Here is an 18,156-nt window from a genome sequence, read left to right as displayed (position 1 = left end):
TGCACATATTTTAAAGTCAAGTTGTCCTACTAGGCTTTCTATGAAAAACAGCAGAAATTTCTCAGCATTTTTCGCTCCACAGAGGCAGCCTGCTAGCCTCGAGTTGAGCACATTCTTTTGATATTTCCTTCTATATCTCCATAGAACATGCTATGTGCCTCTTCCCGGAATCTTCCATTTTAGGCACTCTCTGTGGACTCTCCACAGAAGATGATAAGTCTAATCTCATGCACTGCCTCCAGCCATTGTACCCCTACTTCATTCTGACAGTTCTGATCTTTCCATCCTCTCAATGTCAATATAGTTAGTTACAACATAGCTTGGTTATAGCAGTAGTCATCATTACAAGTACACTTGTAAATGCTCCTCACACCTGAGTCACAATACATTATGATTATTTTTTTCTTTCTTGCATACTATTAGGTTTTTGTTGTCTTTCTTGCACAGTATTTTGTTTTCTCTGGAGCTTGTCATTGTACTGGGTGTGTGTATGTGTGCACAGGTGCACTGCTTAACTCTGTGCATTATTAGTACCGTGCCCCCAACATGGATCCTATTTGTGCATATCTCCTCTCTCCCTATTCAAACACGTAAGGACATCTATTAGGTCATTCTTTCTGAAGAAACGTCATAGCCTTGGTTTTCTGTATTTCATTTCTTCCTCTTCTGTTGTCTCCTCCCCTGTTTTATAGACTACATCCTGTAGCAGCTTCCTGAGTAATTACTTCCTGAGGTAAATCGCTGGAAATCTTGCATAGCCTAACAGGTCTTTATTCTCCCCTCATAGTTAGTGTATTTTCTGGCTGAGGACAGAATTCTAACATAGAAATCATTTCTTCTTGGAATTTTGAAAGCCTACTTCATTGTCTTCTACTGTGTTTTCCGGAAAATAAGACTGGATCTTCTATTAACTTTTGCTCCAAAAGATACATTAGGGCTTATGTTCAGGGGTGTCATCCTAAAAAATCATGCTAGGGCTTATTTTCCAGTTAGGTTTTATTTTGGGAGAAACACAGTAGCTTCCGGGATTCATGCAAAGAAGTCTAATGAATGTCATTCTGATTCTTGATACTTTGTCTGTGAACCACTTGCTTGTCTCTAGAAGTGCTTTGAGTCTTCTCTTTGTCTGCAGCATCCTAACATTTTTCAGTGATGGACCTTGGTGTGCATCATTTTCATGCTTTTGGCATGACACATGGTTGGCCCTTTGAATCTAGAAAATAGTGTCCATTAATTCTAGGACATTTTCTTCCATTATTTCTTAAATGATTTCCTGTTTTCCCTTCTAGGATTTGCTTGTTGGATTCCTGTTATGTGACTTGATTCTCTAATTTTCTTAATCTTTTTTCTTTCTCCAATTTCTTGATCTTTTTACTCTACTTTCAGGAAGATTTCTGCAATATTGTCTTTCAACTTTCTTACTGGAATTTAAATGTCAGTTATGATACTTTCATTTCCTCAGATTTCTTTTGTACCCTGCATATTTCTTTCATTATAAGATACTATTTTTGCTTGACAGATGCAGTGTCTTATTGCTCAGAGGTTATTCTCGTTCTTCTTTTTCCATCTAAGCTGTCTCTGCTTCTACAAGGAGCTCTGTTTCTGTTGCTTTGTTCTCTGTCATTGCTGGGATGTACTTCCCCCCAAGCAACTTGCCTGACGATCCTTGGTGGTCAGTGTAAAGAGTGGGCTGCTAAGGACTGGCCAGAAGCCTTGAATGAGGCTTGTGACCCATGGTCTTCTCTGTAGGACAGTCAGGCTGCGCCATTTCCTTAGCAATCAGTGTCTTTGGATATTCCTCGTCTGGTGGCGAGATTCCCCAGAAAAGGCATCTCTAATCTGCCTGGAGGGCATAGGGCTGGTTGTTACCAAGGTCCTCATCCAAACATGGGAAGGAGGCTGGAATTTTGAACATTTACTTGTAAACTACCTATCACTTTCCCTGTCTTTCCTTCAGCTGCACTTGATGCTTCACATCCAGATGATCTTGGGTCATTCTCTTCAGAAAATAAACCTGCAGCCTCCTGCTGCACTAGCCACTTCTGAAAGAAGGCTTTACCTGGTCTTCCTTCAGCCCCACCCACAGAAGCACTTGCTTCCACCAGTTTTGAAGAGTTTGTCTGTGGGAAGAAGGGGATCCTGTGATGTAACTAAGGTCGTTTCTCAGCATCTTCTACCGCCAGCTGGAGGTGTTGCTTTCTCCAGTCTGCTAAGTCAGGTACCACCTTTCCATTCGACTTCCACCTTCCAGCCTCTTCTCCAATTATCTTTATCTTTGTGGTTTTATGACTTAGAGATCCATGACAGTCCTTCTAGTGGGGTTTTAAGAGGAGAGGGAGCTAATGATTGCCTCCAGCCCGCTGTTAAGCCTGAGGTGTCTCACTGGCCTTGGCAGCAAAATGGAGGGGGGCACCAAAAGCTTAGTCATCAAGACAAATATACTAAATGTGATCTTTCAATACATCATTTTTAAGTAAAGACAGGATCAGTGTGACTGATTTTTCCTTGTGCATCGTTTTCCAATATGGTTCAGCATGACGCCGGGGCAATCCATTACCTTCACCCAGTCCTGATCCCTTGGTGTTCTTCGTGACCACATTGGGCTGTAAAGGTCACCGAGATTGCAGACTATATTTTCACTTGTCCATCATGCCAGTTACTTGAACAATCCAAAAATAAGGACTACATCTTGTCTGGCCTGAACCTCTTTTTTTTTCATAGTGCATTTCACTTCATTTTATTTTTTTATCAGTTTCAGGTGTACAATGCAATGTCATAGACATTTACACCCCTCACAAAGTGATAACCCCTCTACCCCAATCTAGTACCCCTCTGACATGGTATATACCTGTTGGAGTTACATTGACTCTATTCCCTTTGCTGTACTCCACATCCCTTGAATTACAGTTGGCTGAATAATATTGAGTGACTGGAACCACTTTTGAACTGAATGCTGCTACACCAGTGAATGGCGGATGAACTTGTCCAGCTTTGATGGACATATCTGTGTGCCCCACAAGGGGGACTTCTTTCATGGTAAGGCGCACCTCTTTGGAGACCGTTGGTGAGTTAAAAGCCATATGTGTGCGTCAGTAAGACAAAGACGGAAGCCCTGAAACTGGTGGTTTTAGATCTACTGGGACATTTGGAGTGTATTTAGGGCATTCGTCAACAGCAAGATGGCCTCCACACCCAGATGAAAGACAACATAAACTCGGGCTTTCTGCCAGAATTTATGTCAGGAATTTCCTCACCACATCTCAACCTTAGCAGTTTAGTGCAATCCACTCCGCTGCGCAAATCCAAACCCGCCTTCTCTTTCACTTCACGTTGAGGCTGTTTGCACATTTCTGGGTGGTGTTAGGTGGTGAGTTGCAACGGAATCTAACACATCCTAAGGGTTCAGGGAACTCTCATTCTCTGACATTTGCCAGTAATTACTTGATTGTTTTAGAAAAATTACTTTATCCTTCAAATAAACTGTGCTTCAATCTTCCTCCCAGTGGCCACATTCCTGAACACTCTTTCACTGATGTCACACAGAGACTTTTTCAAAAGCCCCACCATCCAGGTGGACTTTGCCCCAAATCTTTCTAACTTACAGTTAAAGTAAATGGGTCACATTCAAAAATGGGGGTGCTGGGTCCCAAGGGGATGTTATAAAGGCAAACTTAAGTTTCCACCTGTAATGTGATACCCACAAGGACAGGCAATCTAAAATTTCAAGGTATTATTATTAGCTTTTGTTAGAAACACATTGCTATTCAGTGTATCTCTTGAAAAAAATATGGAGGCACCTGGCTGGCTGTTCTGTTTTCTGAAGAAGCAGGTAACCTACTTTTTGCGCAGCTTTTGAAAATCAGTGAGTATCTATGTTTGAGTGTGTGTAGATGTGTGTGTGTGTGTGTGTGTGTGTGTGTGTGCCCTTCATCGGCAGTAGACTGTGTTTGTAACATGCCAGGTGAGAACAAGGTATCATTATGAAGAGAAGCATTACCTCACAGCTCAGAGACTCAGATGAGACCACACCCAGAGTACTTGGCTCTGTTTCAGGAAGCTTAGTTACAGAAAGGTGAGGTGATGGCTGGAGAGGTGCCAGGTAACAGAAAACAATGAAGAGATACAGGAAATAAAAAGCGCCAGAACATGAAAGAACACTCAAGAAAGCAGCCATCTCTGTCTTCAATAATTTACCATTATTTAGGAAGAGTATAAAATGTATATAAGGCTCTACACTTGAGAGAATTCAAAGGTGAATAAGATACAGTCAGTCCCATCTCTCAGAGCACGCACGATAGAAACAAAAAATGGCCAGAGTGGTTATAATATATGCAAACAACTCAAACTTTCCTGGCCTTTACTTGTACTGAGGAGCAGGGTTTTATCAGAAATATTGATTTCCTGAGCTCCTGTTAGACAAACATGGTGTCGTCAAGCTAGACAAACAGACATTAAACAAGCAAGTACTCTTACCTTCTACCAAAAAAAGATTTTAATTGAAAAACAAAGCAATACCTAGTGTAAAGTGCCACTGTGATTTCAGTCACCTGGATATGGTCCCGTGAAGTGCAAAATCCTAACAAGGAAAAAAGAGGGATGCAAAGAGAAGCAGGTTCTCTGAGTAAAAGTTCTTCTTTCTGAGATTCAGAAACAATTAAACACACAGTCACAGGATTAGAAATGGCAAACAATGACCAGTGAAATACATTAATTTGTGATATGCAAGACAATAAAAGAAATAGCAAGGGGCAAATAAAGTTGTGTTAGTCAACTGTATTGTGTTCAATGGCTCTAGGGTTTCCGATGGCTGCTGTGACCAATTACCACACCAGTGGCTTGAGACAACACAAATACATTATCCTATAGTTCTGTAGCTTAGAAGTCCAACAGAAGTTTCCTGTGCTAAAATCAAGGTGTCTACAGGGCTGAGTTCCTTTCTGGACGCTCTAGGGGAGACTCTATCTCCTTGCCTTTTTTAGCTTCAGGAGAGCAAGCACACTTGGCTTATGTCCCCTCCCTCCATCTTCAAAGCCAGCAAGGCGGTTGAGTCCTTCTCACATTGCATCATTCAGACCTACTGTTTTCTTGCCTCTTCCACTTTTAAGGAACCCTGTGATTACATTGGGCCCAACCAGATAACCCAGGAGAATCTGTTTATTTTAAGGTCAGTTGATTAGCAACCTTAAGTCCCCTTTGTCATGTTATGGGGTGAATTGTGTCCCCCCCCCCAAAATGATATGTTGAAGTTCTAACCCCCAGTATCTCAGAATGTGACCCTGTCTGAAAATAGAGTCTTTGCAGATGTAATTAGATAAGATGAGGTCATACTAGAGTAGAGTGGGCTCCTACTCCAATCTGGCTGGTGTCCTTATAAGAAATCATCCGTGTGAAGACACAAACACATAGGGAGAATGCCATGGGCTGATAGAAGCAGAGATTGGGTTGGTGCATCTCCAAGCCCCGGAACAGCTGGATCTATCAGAAATTAGAAGAGACAAGAAAGTATCCTCTCCTCCAAGCTTCAGCAGGAACATGGCTTGGCCCACACCTCAATTTCAGACTTCTAGCCTCTAAAACTGTGACAAATAAATTTCTGCTATTTTAAGACATCAAACTGGTGATACAGTCATGCAGTGCTAACAATCGGAATACCTTCTGAGGAACGCATCGTTCGGCACTTTCATCACTGTGCGAACCTCATCGAGTGCACGTACAACAAACCTGGATGGTACAGCCTACTACACACCTGGCTCTATGGGACAGCCTACTGTTCCTAAGCCACAGGCCTGTACAGCATGTTAATATGCAAAACAACATGAAACTAAATCAAGCACAAGAAAATAATGCAATCAAGAGATGTGGTAAATACAAGATGTATGAGGCTGCTGCTGGTATAACACAGTGTACTGATTTATGGCAATCTTTTTTTATAAATAGAAAAAACACAGCCTCAAATAATGATAAAAAGTACAGTATGGTAAATACATAAACCAGTAACATAGCCATTTATGATCATCAAGTGTTACGTACTGTACCTAATTGTACGTGCAACACTGTTATACAACTGGTAGTGCAGTAGGTTTGCTTACACCAGCAGCACCACAAACGTGAATGTAATGCATTGCATTATGATGTCACTAGGCGATAGGAACTTCTCCACTCCATTATAATCTTATGGGCCCACTGTTATATAAATAGTCTGTCATTGACCAAAACATGGTTATGCGGTACGTGACTGTATTTTGTTACAGCAACCCCAGGAGACTAATACACCGTGTAAGGTAGCATATGGGTTCCCAGAATGAGGCTTGGAACCTTTTGGGAGGAGGGGACATTTCTCTGCCTACCACATGGCCTTCAAGGAATTTTGCATTTTGGCAATGTCCAATGAGAAGGATTGGTAGGAGGAGTAGAAGGCTGTTTGGGAACAATCCTCCATGGGTCTTTCAGGTTCCTGCATATCTTGAGAACACAAGTGCCTGGTGCCTTTGTTCCAGACTATATTTTCAAGAATATAGCAAACAGCTTTGAAACATGCAAATAGTGTCCACTCCTGGAGCAAAGGTTTCTTTCGTTTTTTTTTTTTTTTTTTTTACTGTCAGTGTAATAGAGAAATGTTTCCCTCCAGAGCAAAAGTCAAGCAGGCTTACTGTCCATTACAAAAGATTCAGGTTCCTGAAGTATGAAGTCTCTTCTCTAATAACACAGCCCACCACAGGTGCAGGTGTCACCTGGCTCATTTAGCATAACCCTGTGGGAATTGGCGCTTGGGGAACTGGCATAAATGCTCGTACTCGCTGCCATGACTGATTGGAAACTGTCCTTTGTCTCTGACTGAGCCATCTCAAGTCTTTGGCCATCATCCGTGAATTTGTGACAGGCTAACAGCGTAGCTTGTAAACAGGATGAATCTCAGGACCCTTGGTACTTGGCGGAGAGAAATTCAGGTGGAACACTGGAACTTCAGAGAAGCTGCATCTGAACAGTTCAATGTACAGGTCAAACATCCTAGCATTTTAGCTCACCTGATTTTGGCATCATTTGCTTGTCCCAGTGGTTCTCCAAGTCAGCTCCCTGTACCTATAGCATCAGCATTACTTGGAAACCTGTTAGCATTGCAGCTTCTTGGGCCACGTCCCAAACTTGGGTGGGGCGCCAACCTGTGTTTTAACAAGCCCTCCGGATTATGCTGATGTGTGCAGTTTGGGAAACACTGGTCTGCCCTGTGGTGAGCACTCCAGCTGTAGGGCCGTGGTGTGAGCACATGGACAGTTTTCATAGGGGAAGACCAGCCTGGGATGAGAGTGAGGCCAGGTGAGGGACTTCACCTGTCCACTCTCTGTGGCTCCCCTGCTTCCACTTCAGTGGGACACGATTGCGTTTTCTGCATTTTTTGTAATCCTCACCCTCTCCCTCATCACCTCAAAGGAGGCCAGGCCCTTTACTAGAGGAACTTGTGAAATCAAGCTCTGAAATTTGGTCAACATTAGCAGTGTTTCTCTAGGAGGCAAACGGGGCTCACCTGACTGTCCCCTAGGGAAAGAGGACAGAAAAAGAAGGGAGGAGGACTAAAGAAGAAGGATTTCCAGCGTCTTACAGAGGCAGGCTTTGCCCTAAAGTTAAAATTACCTGAGAGGGGAGCACTGCAGACATGCCCAGCATGGTCCTTGCACATGGAGGGGGACTGTACTTGGCTGCAAAAGAGACAGGCTTCGTTCTGGTGGAGGCAGAAAGATTGGGTGAAAGGGAAGGAGCTGCACATGTTCTTCCTTAGAGACTGGAACGTTCCGCGTACATACAACGTTACCACTTGCAGGCCAGCGTGGACAACCAAGTCCGTGGAAATCCCTGAAAGGTTCTAAGAGCCAGCGTGGACAACCAAGTCCGTGGAAATCCCTGAAAGGTTCTAAGAGCAAAGGAGAGACAAAACAGCTTCAACAATGCCTGGGAGAAATGACTATCTGAAGTGACTGACACAGTGTTTTTTGTTTTTCTTTCCTCAGGTAAAAATTACCTTGAAAATCCTCCTCAGTCTGTAGCTCCAGAACAGAGTAAAAGATGAAAGATATCCTTACTGCAAAATATAGCATAGAGGGGAGAAAACTCAATCCTGACAGAACCTTAGGGTTTTTTTGTTTGTTTGTTTGTTTGTTTTCCTAACCTTGCTCTCCCTTCCCCCATTGCCAGATAAATCACAGCTTCAAAAATGTTCTATTCACTGCACATAAAGAGCTTTCAAATATACTAGTTAATAAAATGCTGGATGCAGCAAAAGAAAAAACTTAGACACCAAAATTAATTTATCCATATTCTTTTGTTTATTGATAATAAAAAGTTTCCAATGATTAGGTCTTGTTTTGAATGGCCAGCCACCCCAAGAGATGGGCATCCGTCTCTGTGTGTGCTGTCACTCAATCTTCCTGTTGGCCCCTCCCCATTCTGGGAATGAAGCCTGGGGTTTATGGGGCCGTCTATGAAATCCATTAGTCCTTTAGCTTCCCATGAGTGACCACAGACGACCTGATGATGCCCAGAGGATACTTCTCATGGAGTATTTATAGAACATTTTATTAGTGCATTGCCAACGGACCTAACAATACTCTTTGCCTATGAACACGCTTTCTTCCAGTTCAATTCCCATGACTAGATTTTAGGCATCCCCTACCCACATGTGCACCCTTATATCTCCTTTTGTGGGCTGAGATGATTCTCTCTTTCGAAAGGAAAAACCTGGGCCTCATCGAGGCGAATGCCTTGGCTACCATCCTTGGCTCTGAGTGCCGCCATCGTTGGGGATCACGTGTGCGGCAGGATACAGCTCAGTCATCTCTGGTATACCTGGGACCTGAGCGGGGCAGAGAGGAGCATGGCCCACCGCTGTTAGTGTCACACAACGGAAATCCAGAAACCCATTGTGGGGACAAAGCCCCAAAAAGCAGTTTCCAGGCTCTCGGCCTCACATAGAAAGGTGCTGGCTCGGGTAGTAAATGGCCATCAATTGTGATCAGATGGCCAGCAGCTGTGGCTAGTTGGCCGTCAGCTGTAACCCGTAAGCCATTGGCCACTAATATAACTGCTGTGGCTATGCTAGCAGAAGGAATGGGGGCTAGCAAGAAGATGGTGGCTGGCAAGCGTGGACTGCTGTTAGGCAGATTATGTAGATCCTGCTTCCTGTGTCTCCAGCCCAGCCACCAGCGAGAATATATTGGTTTGACTCTCCTATCTATGGCTCTGTGGGTGTTCCTTTTTGGCCTTACCGTGTCCTGCGTTCTTGGGTGAGGAGTGGGAGCTGAGACCCTGCACGACACCCATGTAGACTGCTATAAGGTGAGGCAGGAGACCCAGGCAGGTGTGAGCCTTGGAGGATGGAGGCCGCTCTTACCTGTGTTTGCAGCTGGGGAGAGGTGTCTTGTGCAGAGCCAGGCTTTAAAACCAACTAAAAAGAAAGTGGCCCAAGGCCATGAAGAGAGGGTGTAAGTCAGGATCTGTTGAAACCCTAGGAAAAAGAGTTTTAAATCCGGGCGGAAGGACCAGAGACCTGGAAGGGGTCAGGGCCAGCTCGGACATGGGTGGAAATTGCAAGCAGCACATGCTTTCGGCTTGTCTTTCCAGCTAACCCGGCTTAGCCCCCGCACTCGGGTCACACAGAGGTCAGAGCCTGGGCTTCCCGCCAGGGAAATCAGGTCTCAGGCCAACTCTGCCCCTGCATGGCTCTGTGGTCTCAGAAATGTCCTCTCCTCTCTCTGGCCTCTGTTTCCTCTCTTGGAAAGTCTGTGCTCTGTCCTGAGCCCCTTCTGATTCTAACATTCTCTCCCTTGTGGTGGTGCCTCATTCCTGTCCTCACAGTGGTGAAAACTGTGGCACAGCAGACAAGACCTCCGTCCTATCTCAAGTATTTCTGGAACATTCTGACAGGGATCATACACGCATGGTTCACGGCAGTTGAAACCTGTCCTGACTGCTCCACTTACCTCACACCTCACATCATCCCATGGCCTCTCCCCGCTCACTCTCTGCTCTGCATGCAACCCTCAGCCCCAGACTGCCAGGCCTTGGACCCTGCTCCTGTGCTGGGCTGGCGAGTGTGGAATTACTTATGGTAGGCTAAAGAAGGGACATCAGGGAATACTCTCGTGTCACTAATTGTTACCCTACTCCCATCTAAATGACCTGTCCTGTCTTTCATCTCTTCACTCTCTTCTTGCTGCCCAATGGATAATGGGAATGAGAGTTCCCTGCACTGACAGACTGTGGCCATAGGGGTGTCCTAGAGGGCCCCCCCCCCAACCTGGGCAGGTGCACTCGGAAGCAGGGCCCCCTTGAGTGTGTGATACTAATTTCAAGACTTGAAGGGAGGGGAACTTGGGCTTTTAAGACTATATACAAGTGAATTTATGATAATATAATTTTATCAATAGAAATATATTTGGACATTCATTTAGGAAAATAGATAGCTCATTGTTCTGTATCTGAGATGTATCAACAAGTAGAAGTTCCAGCTTTTTGTCGTAGAGCTCATTTCACATAAATAACTGCAAACACCTCAACAATGTGTGCACTGACCTGATCTGAATTTTTCATGACCTCTAGTGGCAAAAGAAGGACTTTGTTTTATTTTCAGATAATTTGGTTTCACATTTTCCCCTGAAAATCTCGTGTGTTCTTCAGCTCTGCATTCCACAGTTATGTCCTTGTCAGCCCTCCCCCTGTCCCCACACAACAGCCCCAGAAACCGCCTCTCTTACTCTCCTGTCTCCTACCCTCCTCCTGCTCACAGAGCCGCCCAGGATGAACCAGGAACCCACCGCAGTCCCCACCCCCAGAAAGGAAGTGCACAAGCGCGCTTATGATTCACTGTTGCACAACCTGCCCTCAGCAATGGGGGCCATTTCTTGTCTTTATCCCCTGGATATGGTTACCCGGCTACTTCCTGAGAACCATTAATGTGTCTGAGGGTGGGGCACAGCTTCAGGTCCCTGGGGTGGGGGTGGGGTGGGGTGGGGGAAGGGTAGAATGTATTAGTTCAGCTTCTCTGTTACCTGCCTAAAATGCCCAAAATGCTGAATTGCAGAACACAACCGGTCCCCTGGGTATTGGTTAAGGGATTCCTTCCTGGCTGTGCACACGCTGTTGGTTTCCCACCCAACACTCATTGGGAAGAAGTTGGCTTGCACTTGGCAGAGCATTTCTCCCTCCCGCTCCCTCCCCAGCTGATCACATCGGTCTGGCCCCCCCTCTTGCCTCCTCTTCCCTTGATCCTCATTATTAGATCCGTGTGGGACAGCATACCGCCCTGCTGGCTGCAGGCAGCCGTTCTGTAACCCTGAGGAAAGACAGACTCTGGTGGAAGCTCACACCGAGGATGGCAGAGCCGAGAAGCAGAAAGACGTCAGGTCCCTGAGGACATCTTGGAGCTGCCAATCTTGCCAAGCCTGGACCATCCCACACCCTGAATTTGCAGTTATATGAGATAATCAATTTTCTTATTTTTCAGACAAGTTTGAGTCCGTCTGTAGTTTTCTTTTAAAAATGAAGATCTTATCATTGCACACCCAGCTTAGAATCACTGCCTGTGACCTTCAGGATGAAGTGCGAGCTCCTCGGCTCAACTCAGGGCAGAGGTTATTGGTCCCCTCTCCACCCAGCATAACTCACTTGGATTCCCTCAGATGAACTCTCTTCCAGCAACATGAAACTATTTGCAGTTCCCCAGAATTTCCGGTAGCTTCACTCCTCCATGCTTCTGAGGAGGATATTCTCTGCTGGAATATGCACCCCCTCTTGTCATTCCCATGTGTGTTCTGCCTTCAAAATTCAAAACATTACCTTCTCTGAGTGCCTTTTCCTGAGCCCCCAGGAACAGGCCAGTGGAGGATTGAATATACAGGCCAGGGCTGGGTGCGGGGTGAAAAGGACAGAATGGGGAAGATATGAAAAGACAGAGAGGGGACATGGGAAGAAACCAAATCCTGGTCAGAGCATTTGAGGCCCTGTATCAAGCCTCACCTGAAGGCAAAGCTTCCATCAGACTTTAATTCTTGTGAGTTTTAACATTTGCTGTACTGTATAGGTTGAGTCAGATTTTTGTTTGTTTACTTCTTGCAACAAAAAGCATTCCATACAGCTTTTCCAGAATTCAGGTCCTTCTCATGCTTTGCCACGGACTGGCTGCTCATTTGACTTTCCATTCTCTGCATTAGAAGATACTCAATGAGAGTTTCCTGAAATATATATATTTCGAAAATTCTTAATATTGTTGGTTCCTGAACTCTAGTCAGGAACAAGCCTGATTCTTTCTAAAAACAAAATTGAGTGTGTCCTCAGTATGTCATATTTAAATTGCATTGAAGGCTCAGAATAAAAATATTAAAATCACACATGGTTTATAAAAACACCAATTTTGGATTTTAAATACATAGTCCCCTGATGATCTAATTTTTTTTCAATATAACCATAGGTTTCTCATCTGTTAAGATAATTTGTTTCCTGTTCTCATAGACCTAATTGCCACCCCAGCAGCAAAAGTCTGGACCGGCTGATTTGCAAACAAGATTTCTGCCCTCCTCACCTGTGCCCATGTCCAGTCTTCTGCACTCACTGTGAAGTCCTAACCTAGAAAAGTGGCGTAAAACACCTTCTGGAAAGCAGCTGAAATCTGAGGGGCTCTTGTAGGGCTTCAGCTCTCTCGCCCGTTCTTCCTTCTGATTAGACAACCCTGCACACAGAGACGCCAATCCCATCACTCTGCCTAGGAATTCATATGAAGAAAACGACATCAAGCTGTTCCAAGAGGCTATGATTTAGACAACATTACTAAACAGTCATTTAGTTTGATGGCTCAGCAGCTCGAGCTTGCTACAGCCGTCCTCGTGCTGCAGGGATGTGGGGGGTGAGTGGGGTCTACCTGCAGAGCCGAGGGAAGATGGCTGGTAGGTCAAGACACCAGGCACGAAGCTTCGATGACACTGTGGACCGTCTGACACTATCACTCTCTGGTTTCAAGTGGAAGAAATGTAGGTCAAGAAAAAGAAAAGAGAAATGTGGGGCTTGTATGACTAAAAACGTTCCAGCTTCAGGCATGGCTGAATCCAGGTGATCAAAAGACCCTCCAGACCAACACTGACAGCTGACAAACTCATCAGAAAACCAAGAACAAACAAACAAATAAAACCCTTCTCTTTCCCTGTGGCTATGGCAGAAGCTGTGGTGCTCCTTGTCGGGCCAGCATGGATCTTTTGCTCCTCCTTGAGCTGTGATTCTGGTAGACGGGGGGGACGTCAAACTTTGCAGAAATAAAAGAAAACAGTGAACTTGTTTGTTCCTGCAGTGGGCTCTTGTATCCTACCGTGCAGGGGAGTATAGTTGCGGAGGGGAGAGAGAGGAGGGAGGCAGCCACCTCCCTTGGGTAGGGTGAGCTCTCACAGGGGAAATCTGGGCAGGAGGGCTGGGGTGTAGAAAGCCGGGTGGCCAGCGAAGACAGCCACACAGCAGCCCAGAATAGCCAGGACAGCCTCTCAGGGTTACCGGGAACACCTAAGCCCCAAACCAAGGCCAGTTTTCCCTTTCAACTTAAATCTTTCTCCTCCTCTGGGCAGTTTTGTGGTAGTAGTTAGAAGAGGTTAATGGTCAGTAATTACTAAATGCCACATTGTTGATGAGATAAGTCCCTCTGAAAATGCATACACCCAGGCCACTGCAGTGGGGGTCTTAGGCATACCCTTAGGCATACCTTGCCAGCTTCTGGGAGACTCGTACTAGCGATGCCACCAGGTCACACAGTGTATTTCTGTTCTTTACACCTCCCATTTTGCAAGCACTCTTGCTACAAAATCCTGTTAAAAAGTTGAATGCACACAACCCAAATGTCCATCGATAGATGAACGGATAAACAAAATGTGGTATATATACACAATGGAATAGTCAGCTTTAAAAGGAAGGAAATTCTGACACACGCTTCAACATGGATGAACCTTGAAGATGTTATGCCAGACGCAGAAAGATGACTATTGTATAATTCCATTTATATGAGGTCCCTAGAGTAGTCGAATTCATAGAGACAGAAGGTAGTGTGGTGGTTGTGAGGGGCTGCGGGGGAGGAAGAGGGAGCTCTTGTTCAATGGGGACAGAGCTTCAATGTGGGAAAAGAAACAAGTTCCGGAGACGGATGAACTGTACCCTGAAAAATGGTAAATTTTACATTATGTCTATTTTATGTACCCTGAAAAATGGTAAATTTTACATTATGTCTATTTTATGGTATGAATGTTTAAATTTTGCAATTGTAAAAAAGTTGAATGAGCAAATACATAGTTGTGTGACGTCAGCAGCTCAGAATGGAGGCTGAAGAGTCCCAGTCACTGCATGGAGATGACACTAATGATTTAAAGCCATAGCAAGGAAGAGATTACCTATACGGAGACTAGAACCCAACCCCAGGGCTCTCCAGAGTTCAGGTGCCATGTTCCTTTCCACAAGGTGCCAAGCTGAGCAGCATTTGTGTGCCCTTCCCCTCTCCTGTGGTGATTGAAGGGCAAAGGGGGTTTTCCTGTGTGGCCCTTATCCAGCTTTGCTGCTCCCTTCCCCTCCCCTCCAGCCCAGATGTTCTCAACCCTGACTACCCAACACAATCACTGAGGTAGGTTTTTAAAAGTACCATTGGCCTGGGCTCATTCCAGACAAATTGAAATCTAATCTTTTGGATGGGACTCCAGTATCTAGATATTTTTAAGAAGGTGATTCTGACACAGTCGAGGTCGAGAACAGAGTATGGCGTGTTAGTTGGTGCACATGGATGCCTGTGTGCTTTTGTGCCTTTTTGACTTGTCCCCCAACCTGCTACCAAGGAACTCTGAGCTTTTTAGAAAGAACATCTTACAGCTCATCCACCCATTCTCAGGCTTCTTTGGTCTTAGATACCCGACTCATGGAGTACCATGATAACTAGACCAAAGGAGAAAATAACTCCAGATACAGCAGGCAAAAAAAGTTTTAAATATTTTTCTCCTTTTTTATATTGCATTACACAAATAACACTTGAATACATTTTCATTTAAAAAATTCAAACAAAGCTGATGCAGAAACAGACTTACTTAATTTCCCCTCTTTCCTCCTCTCCAGAAGTAATTAGTCTATTGGTCTGTTGGTATAATTTCAGCCACTTTCTATCCATTTCAAAGCATTTAAATGGACAAACATAAAGGGATTGCTTTGTTTTGTGTGAGTGTATTTTCCAAAAAGGGGGCTATACTAAATATACAACACTGCAGTTTGCTCTTTTTTCACTTTGACAATATGACTAGGAACTCTTTTGATACGGTATTATTGGTCTGGTCTGTGGCCCTTAGCTACATGTGCTTAAGCTAAAATTAATTTAAAATTAGGTGACATTTAAAGTTCAGTTCCTCAGTCATGTTAGCAGCCATATTTCAAGTGTTCAACAGACACATATGGCTAGTGGCTGTCATACTGGACAGCACAGGTACAGGACATTTGATCATCCCAGAAAGTTCTATAGAACAGCCCTGGCATAGATCCCTCTTAGTTAATGTGTATGGATCCACAGTAGGGATATGCCAGAGTTAGAAAAAGGATTTTTTTAAAAATAAGCTTAGGGAAAGGAACACTTCAGTGAGCATATCTTTCATGTGAAAAAGTAGGTCAGTCACAGCAAACAATTTCTCCAAGGGGCGGAAATCAATTCTGTGAGAGTCTGAGGTGGCAGTGAGGCATTTAGGGCTCAAAGACGTCTCTGCAAATGGTTATTTTGCCTTTGCTTTAGTTTTTCAGATTCCCTCACCAACTTTTTTTTATCTCCCAACTGTAAAAACACCTCTCAAATCCTGGTGTTTTCTTGACTCTGCCTCAAAGACTCCTCTTGCCTGCTTTGCACCACCCAACTTCTACCACAGCTCCACGTCCATATTCATGCAGTCTTACACACCCCTGCTCTTGCAGTGCTTTGGGGACATATTCCACAGGGGTGTCATTTACTCTAGGGTTAGAAAATGAATATTTATGAGAACACCTCATCCAGAGAGCATGAAGGTATGCTCTCCTAGTGTCTAGTGCTTAGTGCCAACCTAAAAACAGCATTTAGAGCTGTCGGGAGGGGATACTGTGTCTTAAAAATATTCCAGACAACTGCTGATATTGCTGCTTGCATCTCTGGGGTCAGAATTTGCAGGTGGTTTTCTACATTGACCTATGTGGCTCCCACTTCGTAATGAAAAAAAAAAGTGCTGGGGGCAATGGGAAAGAGAGAGAACACAAACAGTGATGACTTAGAACTCAATTTTGAAGTACTTCCAATAAAAATTCAGAGTTTTGTATGGATGCTGTGTTGAACTTTTTAAGTTAAATTGATCATGCATATGTATTTGAACTGCCCTTGTTTATTTCATTTATTCATTCATTCCATAAATATTTATTGATTGTCCAGCCTGGTCCATATACTGGGACACCATGGTGAATAGGACTGATGTGTCCCAGCCCTTAGGGGGCTCCTTGGTGTTAGAGACAAACAAGCAATCAGGCAAATGTCCCATGGGGTGGGGTAACTGCTACTGTGGGGGAAACCCAGCACCCTCTGAACATCTGAGAAAGGAATTAACTGAACTTGGAGGCTCGACTAATAAGCATTTTTCTTCTACTTCATGATTAACAAAATCAAGTACATGGCATTAAGCTCTCTTTTCTACCTCTGCCCTTTTGGAAGGGAAGGGTAAAATGAGTCCTCAGTACTCGTGAAACAGGACAAAGAACCTGAATTTTCTCCCTGATGCCACCACTGCCTCACATCTGACCAGGAATAAGTCACAGCTTTGTGATTCCTTTTCTCAGCTTAAGACTTGTGTCAGGCTCATTCAGATCTGTTGCTTCCAACCTGGCTGTAGTGATGGGTTCAGTGGGTCGATACTCAACCTTGAGCTGTAGTCACGTTGCTTTCAATGCACCCAAGTGCATTTCCTTGGGAAGATCATCAGATTATTGAAGGTCCATAACCCTGAAAAGATAAAGAACCAGAGATCTAGGTTCGTGAGGTATTTGAAAACAAACTCAGTTCTTTGAGATGTTCTGTCTTTCGCAGCCTGTGGTGGGATGGCGCAGGTGGTGCAGAATGCATGGCCCAGGCTGGAGGAGGGGAGCAATGAGAAGTGGGTGGGAGAGCAGGGGGAAGCCACAGGACATGACCCACCTACAGGCGGGCTCCAATCCTCTCCTGAGGGCTCATCTCCCTGAAGACCTGTTACCCACCCTTCCAGGTACCCGTAGGAGAGGCACTAACTTTTCAGGCACACCTGCCCTGTTAGGCATCGCAACCACTTCACACATGCCATCGTATTCAATTCTCAAGACAAAGCTAAGGGATCAGTATTATATCCATCCTCTTACAGATGAGGAAATTGAGGTTCAGAGAACTTGAGCAACTTCACGGACATTCCACAGCTCCTCAATGACTGGGCATGTTAACCTGGGTCCATCTAATGCACTGCTTTTAGGCTTGATCTTCACATTAGAAATCCTGGGGAGCATGTAAAGCTCCCACTGTTGAAGCCAACCCCAGACCGATAAAATCCAAATCTGGGTGGGGAGCAGACACCTGGTGAGGGCATTGTGCACACAAGCAATTCCCTATTTTTCGCTACAACACAGCCAGTATTCTTAGAAACCACTAAGACAATACAAAGCCTCTAGCAAACTAGTTTTCCAGACATAGATTCAAACACAGGGCTGTCAGGTCCTTTGAAATGGTAACAACCTGATGTATAACCCGAGATGGCGTGTGCAGCAGCAGTGCAGCGCACAGACACCTGTGCTTAGGTCGGGGACAGTCAGGATGTTCCTGCAAGGAGTTGCTGTGTTGATGGGCAATAGCCCTTGTCTAGTTCTCACAGCCTGAGTGCCCAGTGAGTCTGCTCAGGCAGGAAAGAAGCTCAGTAGGTGCCACGTGATGGGAGCATTTACTCCCCACTGACAGGCTGCTTCCTGAAATTGGCTGGTTAATGATCCAAGACAGGTGCCGATTTGGGGGTTCAGAGGGGAGAAAGGAGCCATCCAACAGGGCCTGGTCTCAGTGCAGGCTACTTACAGCTTGGCTGGGGTTGGGGCAGGCATTGGATCAAAAAGAGGACTCAAGTCAATTCCCAGCTCAAATGT

This window comes from Rhinolophus hipposideros (genome assembly GCF_964194185.1).
Source record: "Rhinolophus hipposideros genome assembly, chromosome: 12".
In the NCBI taxonomy this organism is placed as follows: Eukaryota; Metazoa; Chordata; class Mammalia; order Chiroptera; family Rhinolophidae; genus Rhinolophus; species Rhinolophus hipposideros.
Note: the sequence above shows the minus strand (reverse complement) of the source record.